Here is a 13,093-nt window from a genome sequence, read left to right as displayed (position 1 = left end):
CTCCGGACCTCCCCGAGGAGACCGGACCCCCGCAGGGTCCCGGACCCCTCATGGGGTCCCGGACCCCCTGTATAATAACCGGACCCCTCACTAAGGGAAGAGATCGACGCCCCGCGTCGGGGTGGTCCGGGGCCGCCACGTGTCTGCAAGACATGGCCGTTTGGGTTTCCATACCAACGTTCACCCACCATTGCATTTATTGCAGTAGGTGAACGTCTGCATTGATATGACAGAAGCTGAGGCGTCTCATTGACCAGGGGATATTATTGATCGCGTATTACCAAGGCAGTGGAGCCGCTGGCGCCACCCATACTGCGTCTACCAGATGGATACGACGGCTCAGCTTCGCCCATTATGACGCTACATAATAGCCTCAGCAGGCCACGCCGCAAGCTACGCTACTCCAACGGGCGCCTAGTTGACGGGACAAGAAAAGACCCCCCTGAGTCAGGAGAGCAGCAGTAAAGATTCGCTACCACTGTAGCCACAGTCACGTTGGGCCCACCTGTCGGGGCATCAACGCCCTATGTATCCGCTCCCCCTTGATCTATAAAAGGGGGGGACGCCGCTAGAAAACCTCAGGCTGAGGAGGAGCCAAGGCCAGCAGAGAATAGGTTCATACACACTACCAAGAACAATACATCTCCCAGTGGACGTAGGGTATTACGCTCCGGCGGCCCGAACCACTCTAAATCGTGTGTTCTTGAGTCCTTGTCCCAGCGAAGATCCAGCCCTATCGCCTAGTACTTCCCCGAGTACTCCCTCGCTGGGAATAGGCGGGTGCGTTCCGCCACCCGGCTGTGGGTACCCCTAGAACCCCACAACATTTTGGCGCCGTCCGTGGGGACGACAGGAGTTGGCTGGATTTTTGGGCTTTTGGGCCGTGTTCATCCTCTGCAACGACGAGTGAGAAGATGAAGGAAGGCAGCGCCACACTCACTCCACATGCCATGGCACCGGCGCTCCAACGCCCTCGGTGCGGCGGCGCACGGCAGCGGCGCCTGCTGTGCGTCGCCACTGCGACACCTCAGAGCCGGCGTAGCAGCGCACAGCGGAGGCGCCGCTGCGCGCTGCCGCTCCTATGTCGACTCAAGGTTTTCTCTCAAGCAATGGCCACGCCTCCTCTGCAGTGGCATGGCGTCGGCTCAAGGCTTTCTCTCAACATGGAGCCTGGAGCCGACGGCCATCCCGGAGGAAGTTGACCGTGACGTCCTGCCGTCGCCAGCACCGGAGATCCACCTCAGCGTTGCTCGGTGCTGCTGCAGACAGAACCCCGCCACCTCGCGCGGGGGCCCCTGGCGCTAGCACCAAGGAAAAGCCGGCGAACGACCGCACTTCTCCACGCGTCGCACCGGTCCATCTGCTGCGCAAGGGCTCTGGTTTCCATCGGCAACGGCGACGGCAGGGGGAGGGGGCCTCTTCCATTCAAAGCCAAAGAATTTGTCTCATGCCATGTAAGCATGTGACAGCTCTTAGGCAAGGAGGGGTCCCCCGAGCTCCCGAGGTGATGCTGGATGATGCGGTTCAGGCACATCCAGGGCGCCTTCACGCGCTGTATAGCATGCAGCCGTAGGTTACTCCTAAGAAAGGAATGAGAGATTTTCTCCTTTGTAATAGCGTGGCGTCTACGTGTGTGTCCAGAGCGGTCAAGGTCCGACCTTGTAAACCCGACCTCTGGCCCTATCACACAAACAGGCAAAAGCGGTCCGGAGCAGTGGAGGTCCGACCTCGTAATCCCGACCTCTGATGTATACCGTGACAACCACAATAATAAAGGAGACTTTCTTTCTCAGTTTTACCTAGGCTCCACCCTGGTTACATCTATTCGCCTTGGTTTAACTATTCTTTCCTCTTGACCAGAGTTTCCCTTATTGCTAACAATCCAAGTTAAGTTGCTGGCTTGTGGTCAGGTGAAGACACCCCTTCTAGCTGGAAGGCGGTCCGGACCCCTAGGGACCTGTTCTGGGGAAGTGGTATTTGTATCCTGGGGTAGAGAAGCTCCGTGTGGCTTAGCCTGGTAATGTACCCTAAAGTTTACGTACTTCACTACCCTGTTAGAAGTACTCTAGTATCCAAGACTGCCGTCTTTAGAGGTCCCGGGCCCTCTTCTAGTATAAGGCTTGGTTTTTTTGCACCTTACTATGAGGTCCGGTAGCATGCTTCATCGGATTGTCAGCAAACGGTCGCTCCAAGTCCACTCCGGTGGCCCGCTCCGGCGGAGACCGCTCGCCACGGTCGCTCCAAGTCCACTCCGGTGGCCCGCTCCGGCGGAGACCGCTCGCCACGGTCGCTCCAAGTCCACTCCGGTGGCCCGCTCCGGCGGAGACCGCTCGCCACGGTCGCTCCAAATCCACTCCGGTGGCCCGCTCCGGCGGAGACCGCTCGCCACGGTCGCTCCAAGTCCACTCCGGTGGCCCGCTCCGGTGGAGACCGCTCGCCACGGTCGCTCCAAGTCCACTCCGGTGGCCCGCTCCGGCGGAGACCGCTCGCCACGGTCGACAAAAGCCAGGTCCGGGAAGCAGTGCTTGCTCCCTGAGCGATCCGAAGTCTGTGTAGCCGCTTAGCTTGGTTCCGTACCCTAAGCCTACACCTTCGTCGTACCATGGAGAGCACTCTAGTACCTAAACCTAGCAACAGGCATACCGGCCTCAGGGGACCGGGATGACCGCTCTCTCCGAGGGCACACCAACGCAATCAACTTGCATAGGAACTCATCACGATGGTGGCCCCACCTGCGGGTTCGTACCTCACCCGAGGTGGGCCCGGGGGCCACTGTCGGTACCCCAGGACTGGGGTACCCCCTCTTGCTGTGTCTAGGCAAGGATCTTGTAGTTATCCTTAACTACATCCAAACAGCCGGACCCCTGCGGTCCGGAATCCTGTTCTCCCAGCAGCGGCCTGGACCGAACCTCAGTTGAGATAGGTCCGGGGACACCACGTGTCCTGGAAAAGGCAGGAACTCGTGCGCAAGCAGTCGGGGCTCCGGACCTCCCCGAGGAGACCGGACCCCCGCAGGGTCCCGGACCCCTCATGGGGTCCCGGACCCCCTGTATAATAACCGGACCCCTCGCTAAGGGAAGAGATCGACGCCCCGCGTCGGGGTGGTCCGGGGCCGCCACGTGTCTGCAAGACATGGCCGTTTGGGTTTCCATACCAACGTTCACCCACCATTGCATTTATTGCAGTAGGTGAACGTCTGCATTGATATGACAGAAGCTGAGGCGTCTCATTGACCAGGGGATATTATTGATCGCGTATTACCAAGGCAGTGGAGCCGCTGGCGCCACCCATACTGCGTCTACCAGATGGATACGACGGCTCAGCTTCGCCCATTATGACGCTACATAATAGCCTCAGCAGGCCACGCCGCAAGCTACGCTACTCCAACGGGCGCCTAGTTGACGGGACAAGAAAAGACCCCCCTGAGTCAGGAGAGCAGCAGTAAAGATTCGCTACCACTGTAGCCACAGTCACGTTGGGCCCACCTGTCGGGGCATCAACGCCCTATGTATCCGCTCCCCCTTGATCTATAAAAGGGGGGGACGCCGCTAGAAAACCTCAGGCTGAGAAGGAGCCAAGGCCAGCAGAGAATAGGTTCATACACACTACCAAGAACAATACATCTCCCAGTGGACGTAGGGTATTACGCTCCGGCGGCCCGAACCACTCTAAATCGTGTGTTCTTGAGTCCTTGTCCCAGCGAAGATCCAGCCCCATCGCCTAGTACTTCCCCGAGTACTCCCTCGCTGGGAATAGGCGGGTGCGTTCCGCCACCCGGCTGTGGGTACCCCTAGAACCCCACAACAAATTTGAACCAGCTGGGGATGCAGAAAGTCTCGTCAACATCATGGCAAAAATGCATGTTAGTAATACAATATATCGATCCTTGCCTAGTTGGGCTACACCAACAGTATTATAGTAATCTTATCATATCTTACTATTACTAATTGGAGGCTTTTTTAAAGTCTTCACATGAAGCCACCTAGGATTCTAGGTGGACACTCTAAAAAATAGAGAAATTTTATAAATTCTCACAAAAATCAAAAACATCTAGCTGTCAATCTAACAACTCTAATTATAATAGCCATTGCATCTGTTATCTTTCCTTATAAATTAACCACCTCTGCCATTATGAAGATAGACTAGTAACCCCCTAATCTTCGTGTAAATTACCCAACTATGCCATTATAATACAAATAGCCCCCTAAATTTGCATATAAATTATCTAATATATCATTATTAGAAGTTAAATTACTCCTAAATCTGAATTTAAATTATATATTATAGTAAAATATTAAAGTATCAATATAAAAATCTAAATTACAATTTCTATCATTACTAATATTATTATTTATATAAAAATACTACCCACGATTTATTACCATGTATTTATGTATGATGGAAGAGATAAGACTACCAATTCACAAACAAATAGTTCAACTAAATATATATATCGAATACATGTGGAGGTGGGATGCAAAATAAAATCTATTGTAACTAAATAATGATAAATATATATTTTAGAGTATGTGTTAGAATATTTAATTGATGAAAAAGTAAGTGAGATACATAATTATAATTATTGAACTCATTCTTATACTAATTTTAATTAGCCCGTGCGGGAGCACGGGTTGATAGGCGTATTCCTAACTGATACAACTGCACTCGGCAAACTGTCTTTTTTCTAACCAACCGCACGTCCGCACCTACATTCTGCAGCTGAAGACTAGAGAGACTAGACTGAATATGCTCCTGAAATGCATAAGGGGTTGTTTGGTTTCAAGTGCTAAACTTTAGACTATGTCACATTCAAGAGAATTTTGATATTTATTAATATTAAATAAAATCTGATTACAAAACTAACTGTAAAACTTTAGGGCCAAATTACGAGACAAATCTAATGAGGTATGTTAATCCATAATTAGCGGATGGTTGGGCTAAAAAAATTGATGGAAACAAACAGGGCCTAACCGTTCTCGGGTTCAGCTGCATCCTTTGCCCTTGCAGGCTGCTGTACTTGACCTGTTTTATTAACATTAATTATTAAACCGAAGACAGACCAGAGCTGAATCCGATCAGGTGGTACTATACCTGCTAGGTACTTACGTGCATTGACGCTAGTGTGGACTGCAACTCTCTGCACTTCGCCATAAGGATGTGTTCTTGAGTGGCAACTCCGGAGAGCTGGGACACCAAGACATTTGTCCTGGCTAACTGAAGAAAGTAAAAGTTGATGATTTCAGACCAGAAACAGCAGCGTGTATTCTGTGTAAAACTGGTATATGGTAAAACGAACAAGGGAAAATCTTTTATATAGGATTGCCACGAGTTTGCTGTCGTCTCGAAGCAGCTGCAGCTGCATCTTTCTCATGGCGACGGATTTGCGTGTCCGCAGGATACTGATCCTTGCACCAAACAAGGTTCTCTGCCATGAACGATCAAGGATCAGTATCAGTGAAACCACTTACATCTGAATCTCTCTGAATTCTCAGCATATCAGACATTCAGACCTCAAGTTTTGCAAAGAACAGAGTCGCTCACCTCTGTCACCATTACTTGCGAAGAAAGGGCAGCTCCAGCCTGCGCAATGCGCATTGGCGAGCCGCCACTGCAAATGTTGGGTGTAGAGGAGTCTCAACTGGTCCTTCTCCTTGGCCTTGCTCGCCGCAAGAGGCTTCACCTTCATGTCGCCTTCGTCCACATTGCAATCGGTTGAAGCAGCCGTGCCCTGCAGCTTCGTGGCGTGGCCGGGCGGTTGGTAGCCAAAATTGGCAAATACCGAGGCTGACCGGTCAGACAAGTCTGTGCCTATGTAATCCGAGTCTGATTAGATTTATTTTATAGAATCCATTTGTAACCCGATTTGGAAGGGGTACATCTTTTCCGGCCTATAAATATAAAGACCACGGCCGATTGAGGTCTTTTTACCGATCGAAACAATCAATCTATTATTTTCTTATTTTTCTCAAACCCTAACTTTTCCGACATCGTGCTGTTCTTTGCTCGTCTCTACGGCGTTCAAGGGAGTCTTGGGTGGCCTGCTGACTTCAAGACAACTCTAGATCAGCGAGCTCCGACGGGTCACTACCGAGTTTGCGGTTTTAGGTTTTCACGAAGCTCCTCTGTACCCGACCGGTCTGACCGGTTGGCGCGACCGGTCTGACCGGTTGTCAGGGTTCTTCGTCGGGTTCTGATCGTTGCGATCCTACGCATTATAGTGCTTGTGTGTTGACCAATCTTGCGTCAACATACTTTTTGGAGACTCCGCTGGGGACAGATCTGCATCCATCGGTTACAAAATGGCCGGTGAAAAGCCCGTCCCCTCCAAGGTAGATTCCACTTCTGTTGATGTCAAGTACGAGGACATAGCTGAGGAGCGTCGCAAGCAATTCGAGGCCCAGCTCAAGGAGCAGGACGAGGGCACAAAGAGATTGCTTGCATGTTATGGGAAGACTCGGCAAGGCGTCGTCAAGAAGGAGATGTTCGTCATGCCTACATTTACGCTGCCACCACCGAACCCATCTACTACGACTACAGTTGCTGCAACATCTGCTTCCACTCCAACCGATGTAAGTCATTCATTCGAATCTATTAAGCAGTTTGCGGAGGCCTTTTGTAGTAGATTAGAACAATCATAGAAGCTTACACAAGATCTACTCATTGATTTGAATCTGCAATAGGGGTAAGAGAGTCGCTAATGATTATTCTAATCAAACCCTTAATGCCAGTTCTTCGGCTGCGCAAATAGAGAATATTCAGTACGGTATGCTGCCGAATTATTTCGTGGGGAAAACACCACCACCAAGAACAGTTCGACCGTCCATGGCTGAACCGGTCCGATCAGTCCAGCCGACCAGTCCGACTAGTGCCTCGATGGCTGGATCGGTCAGACCGGTCAGACCGGTGCCATGGTGGTTGGCACTACGTCACAGCCACACATCGCGCCTCTTCCTTCTTCGGCTGCCTTTGGGCGAGAGGATGAATTGGCGGATTTTGTGCCACCGTATACTACAAAGTCATACGGTGAACCCCCGTTCCCTCCACCTATGCCGAAAGATGTTTGGGATGATTTGCTTAAGTCAAACCCTCACTATGCTACACAGACGATGTCCACTACTCATCCTATGACACATCATTTAGGCCAAACATCTATGGGCAACTACGAGGCTGACTTTGCTATGGTGAGAGAAGATCTGGCTAGTATGTTCAAGTCTAAACTCGGTTTAGACGTGGGTAGGAGTCGGCTTTACCAAAGGCCGTACATTGATGCTTTCGATTTGATTCCTTACCCTGCTGGTTGGCGTGTTCCCGATTTCGTTAAATTTAGTGGTGATGATAACCGATCCACTTGGGAGCATATTAGCCAATATATCGCTCAACTTGGAGAAGCTGGTTCTAGTAAGTCTTTGCGACTTCGTTTATTCTCTTTATTTTTAACTGGAACAACTTTTTCTTGGTTTTCATCGTTAGCCTCTAATTTGATTCGTCCTTGGGACGAATTAGAACAAAGGTGTCATGATCATTTTTACAACGGGGATAATGAAACTAAGTTGACAGACTTGACATCGGTCAAACAGGATAGAGACGAATCTATCCATAAGTACTTTAAAAGATTTAAAGATATTAAAAACTGATGTTATAATTTGACGCTTTCTGAAAAAGATTTGGCCGATTTAGCTCTTGCGGGTTTGCATTCTAATTATAGAGAAATGCTTGATGGTTCAGATCACTATTCGATAAATCAGCTTCAGGTAAGAGCTTTAGGCCAGGAGGCTAAGTTCATAAAAGAAAAAGATACCTATAAGTCCCATCGTTCAAATACACATATCCTTGAATATGATTCCAATTCTTTGGATAATGAGGACAAAGAAGTATATGCCACTGAGTTTGTTTGGCCAACCGTGGCCAAACTATGTTCTTGTGCATCTCTCAAGCCGACTCAAAGGAATCGGCAAGAGGAGATGAAGTTTACTTTTGATGTGTCCAAGTGCGATTGCATTTTTTATGAATTATTAAGACTTGGGCATCTAAAGATTACTCATGTTATACCGCCATTTTAGGAGCTAAAGCGGTGTGCTTATTGTAAATTTCATAATTCTTAATCTCATGCAACTAACGATTGCAATGTGTTTCGTCGACAGGTACAATCGGCCATAAATGAAGGACGATTGACCTTTCCAGAGATGAAGATAGACAAAGCTCTGTTCCCTATTCATACCATTGATCTCAACAACTCCAATGTACTCATTCAGCTGGATCAAGCCAAAGGAGCAAAGGGCAAGAACGTGATCATTGGTGATGAGAGGTCGTTAACTATTGATAACAAGATTCTGGCTAGGGAAGTGGTTCAGGAGAAGGCTCTTGATGGGAAGAAGAATCTGAGAATAATACTTAGGCCTCGTACGCTCGGGGGGCAAGAGGGTTCTTCTTCAGGTGACCGGTCTGTTGCTCAACCGAGACCGGTCAGATCCATTGCTCCGACCGGTCCAGGTGGCCGAACAGACCGCCCTGGTGGTCAACCCCAGTCGTTTAAGCCTAAACGTCCGGAAGTGGATATGTGGAAGACAAACCAGCCAAAGGTACAGGGTAAGCTTGCGAATCAGAAGCCCACCTTTGATCAGTTGCTGAACAAATACTCAAAGGCCGTTCCAAACAATCGGTCGCTAAAAAAGATACCAAGGTCACCTCCGCGACAAGGCGCACCATCATCTCCTAGGGGAGAATCGAGCAAGCGCAGGGGTGATGTGGTTACTTTGTTCCCTCCTCAACAGATGAAGCCGATGTATGCTACTATGCAATGGGCTCCGCCGGCATCGGATTCTTAGTTTCCCGCATGGGAGCATGGGGGATTTTGGATGCAATGTTACCCGATGCCATATCCACCATACTTCTAGGGGGAGGGAAGTTCCAAGGGACCTGTGTTTGACAGGTTGAAGCAACCGGTTCACGACCGATTGGGGCAACACCAATCTGGTCAGGGGCAAAATCTCGGACTGGTTAGACTGGTCTACCCCGACCGGTCAGACCGGTCTCAACAGAGGCCGGTCCAAGTTCGTCCTACGCGTCAAGAGTATCGCGCCAAGGAGAAGAGGGACGAACCTGAGCCAGTGCAAGTGGATTCTAGGAAGACTTCAGTTGCTGATGTTGTGCAAGCTGAGGATGGCAAAGGTAAAATCCAAGATGCACAAAAAGGACTGATGATCATTGAGAAATCGGTCGATGCTTCTCAGAAACTTGTGTTGGCCAATGATCATGAGGCCAGCAGCAGCAACCCCAAGGACCAAGACAAGGAGAAGTATTTTCAGCCTAGGTGGTGCCCGCCGGGGTTGACACATACTCAGAAGAGGAGGTTGCAGCACCTTCACCGCCTGGAACAGAAGGAAAAAGAGGCAGAGAAGTTGAGGGATGAGCACTTGGAAAAGTACAGACCAAGGATCCCTCAAGGCACGATGTGGCAGGTCAAGCTAGTTGACTAGCCATCAGGACCGATTGGACCACCCCAGCCGACCGGTCTGACCAGTTTCCTAGACCGATCTGACCGCTCAAAGCAACCGGTCAGACCGGTCGGGTCTGAGTCTGAGCAGAAAGCCGAAGAAGATATTCCTACTTTGGCTCCTCGCACAACAGAGGTTCCAGCAGCCCCTTCAACAACAGAAGATGTGGAGTTGGTGGATTATGAAGCTTCTCCTGAGCGTGCCAATATGGAGATTAATGTTGCGTGCTTCTTCGATGATTACTTGGCGATGTTGGAGGAGGAAGCTGCTCATTTGGACTTTGGACCACACGAAGCTATATTTCAGAAGCTCAAAGAGTCGGATAATCATTTGAAGGCTCTCTACATGAGGGGGCACATAAACAGGAAGCCAGTTTCTCGCATGCTTGTGATTAGTGGGGCGATTATGAATTTGATGCCCTATTCATTGTATAAGAAGCTTGGCGGATTGGACAAAGAATTGATCAAGACCAACATGACAGTCAGCGGCGTTGGAGGAGGTGATCCCATTGGTGCCAAGGGGGTGCTTCAATGGAGTTGACTGTTGGAAGCAAGATGATCCCAACAGCGTTCTTCATCTTCGAGGTGCAAGGTAACTTCAGCCTTATACTTGGACGTGATTGGATTCATGCCAATCAATGTGTGCCATCTTCCTTGCATCAATTTCTTATTCAGTGGATCAGCGATGAAATTGAGGTGGTACATGGTGATGCCCCTTCTTTCATTGCAACCACCAATTCCGAGTTCGTTGGTGCACATGACAACATCAAGTGTTAATCGGGCCTGGATTTGACCGATTATGACTTGATCAGTTGCACCAAGGAGCGTTTTGTATCTGCTGTTTTAAAGCCGATGGAGAATCGACTACATTTACTCTTATGATGCATCAGGTTAACAACACAGAGCCGACCGGTTAGACCGCTGCCTCTAACCGGTCAGCTGACCGGTACGACCGGTCTATCGCAGACTGGCTGCAGCAGTGCATTGGGACTTCGGTGATTTTGATAAATTAGGCGAAGGTTTTACGTTGGCTGATCCATTAGAAAAAGTAGATATTGGAGTTGGTTCTATTCCTAGGCCGACTTTTCTAAATATAAATTTAGCGGATGATTGTAAAGCCAATTTAATAAAGTTATTAAAAGAATATGTCGATTGTTTTGCATGGGAATACTCTGAGATGCCTGGTTTGGGTCGTGATTTGGTTGAGCATCGGCTGTCGATCAAGGATGGTTTTAGACCTTGTCAACAATCTGCTAGGCGTTTTAATCATATTATGTATGACCGAATCAAAGAAGAGATTAATCACTTACTAGATGCTGGATTTATTCGGTCTTGTCGTTATGCGGAGTGGATCTCTAATATTGTGCCCATTGAAAAGAAAGATTCGGGCAAGATTAGAGTATGCATTGATTTTAGAGATCTTAATAAGGCTACTCCTAAAGATGAATATCCTATGCCTATAGCCGATATGTTGATCTTTCTTCAGTTGAAAGATGAAGCTGAATTTATTTGGGGGGTAGAACAGCAAGAAGCTTTTGAGAAGATCAAGAAGTACTTGTCTTCGCCACCGGTTCTCAAGATGCCTAAACGAGGTATTCTTTTTAGGCTTTATGTGGCTGCAGAAGATAAAGTTATTGGTGTTGTGTTGACTCAAGAGACCAAAGGGAAGGAGTATATCATTACATATGTGGGCCGACGGCTTATTGATGTAGAAACAAGGTATACATTTATTGAGAAGGTGTACTTATCATTATATTATACTTGTACCAAGTTGATGCATTATCTCTTATCTAGTACTTACATAGTTACTTGTCAAGCCGATGTTATTAAGCATATGCTACAAAAGCCGATTTTGAGTGGTAGAATCGAAAAGTGGCTTATGCGATTGTTGAATATGATTTGTCCTATGAATCTTTAAGAGTTGTTAGAGGCCAAATTGTAGCAGATTTTATTGTTGAACATCGGATTAATGATGAGCATGACTTGGAAGTCGGCTATATTACTTGCACACCTTGGAAGTTGTTGTTTGATGGATCGGCTTGTGATGATGGTCAAGGAATTGGTGCCGTTCTAATTTCTCCGAGTGGCACTATTTTTTTGGATTCTCAAACCGATTCGAAGAACGCACGAATAACCAAGTTGAATATGAAGCGCTTCTATTTGGTGAATTCTTGGGATCAATGGGTGTTAAACATGTGGAAGATTATGGAGATTCACTTCTGGTGGTGCAATAAGTTTCCAAGGTATGCCAATGTTACAATGGATCTTTAAATGCTTATCTTGATACATGCCTTGATATTATCTCTTTGATAAATTTGTGATTCGACATATTCCAAGAGAAGATAATAGAAAGCGAATGCTCTGGCTCAGCAAGCATCTGGCTACAATGTTACTAAAAAATATCTTAACATGAGAAAGCCAATGCAAGCGAAAGCCGAGATACTAGTTCTGGACGAACCGGTCAGACCGGACGCTCTGACCGTTCTAACCGGTCAGACTACTGAGTGTTGACATTTTTAGCTCAATCACTAGGAACGGGGGTGTCCCTAGCAACGGTGGCAGAAATGCCGTGTTGGTATGTCTTAACGTTTACAGAAAGATCCACAAGCGCAAGGATATACCGTTGTAACATTTCTCCCGGAAGTATTCAGGGTATCGTTATTTATATTTTCCCAAGGGATGGCGAAGTTGTGTAAAGATATTTACTAGTTCTATAACCATGACTTATTAAATAAGGTGCAGACTACTGATTATGCAAGGGTAAGTGATAAATAAAAGATAATCAGGAGTAATGTGACACACACAGAACAACCAACTCTCATGAATAAAGAATAAACAAGAACACCTAAGGTTAGTGGGAGCTTAGGCACAGATACTATTATACTATTCATATTAGCAGATAAGTTACGTTAGCCACATGCTTAGAGCTGCAGGTGCCGGAAAATTAGGGACATCGGGGAGAATGACCCGCACTAGAGAACATCCAGTCCCGTTTTATATTTGCATGAACTCCTACACGATACCCGAATGTCAGGGAGTACGCTAACCGAGAAGCAGCTTCCCAGCGGATCGACAGGGTTGTCACCACATGCGGTCTACCCCAGTCAAACCGTGGAGCACCATCATATCCGAGGGATCCCGTATACCCGGGCACCACGCCCGCATATGAGGTCACTACCCTAGCACCCTCGGGTCCCCTACCCTTCAGATGGACAGGTAAGATGCTAAGGCAAACCCGAAAGCACAACGAACCAATATCCTTACCCAGATCATCTGGTCTAAGCAAGCAACTAGCATAACTTGGATAAGCATAGATCAAGTCTAAGCATGCTAGGAACATAGCAAGATAACCAAGAACGAACTCAGAATGAATACCATAACAAAAGTCGGAATACAAAGCCATACCAGAGGCCGAGGATTGCTCGCCGACCCCGAGGATGACTGGATTCGCTAAGGAGATGATTTACTAGCCTAGCTCCACTACCCTAAGGAGTACAAGTCACAAAAGAGTGTGAGAGAGAGGCCTTCAAGTGGTGTGTGTGGTGTGAGAGAGGAGAGGCCCCTTTTATAGCTTGAGAGGTCGGTTCCCGCCATCTCCTT

This window comes from Panicum virgatum, chromosome 8N (genome assembly GCF_016808335.1).
Source record: "Panicum virgatum strain AP13 chromosome 8N, P.virgatum_v5, whole genome shotgun sequence".
Lineage (NCBI taxonomy): Eukaryota > Viridiplantae > Streptophyta > Magnoliopsida > Poales > Poaceae > Panicum > Panicum virgatum.
Note: the sequence above shows the minus strand (reverse complement) of the source record.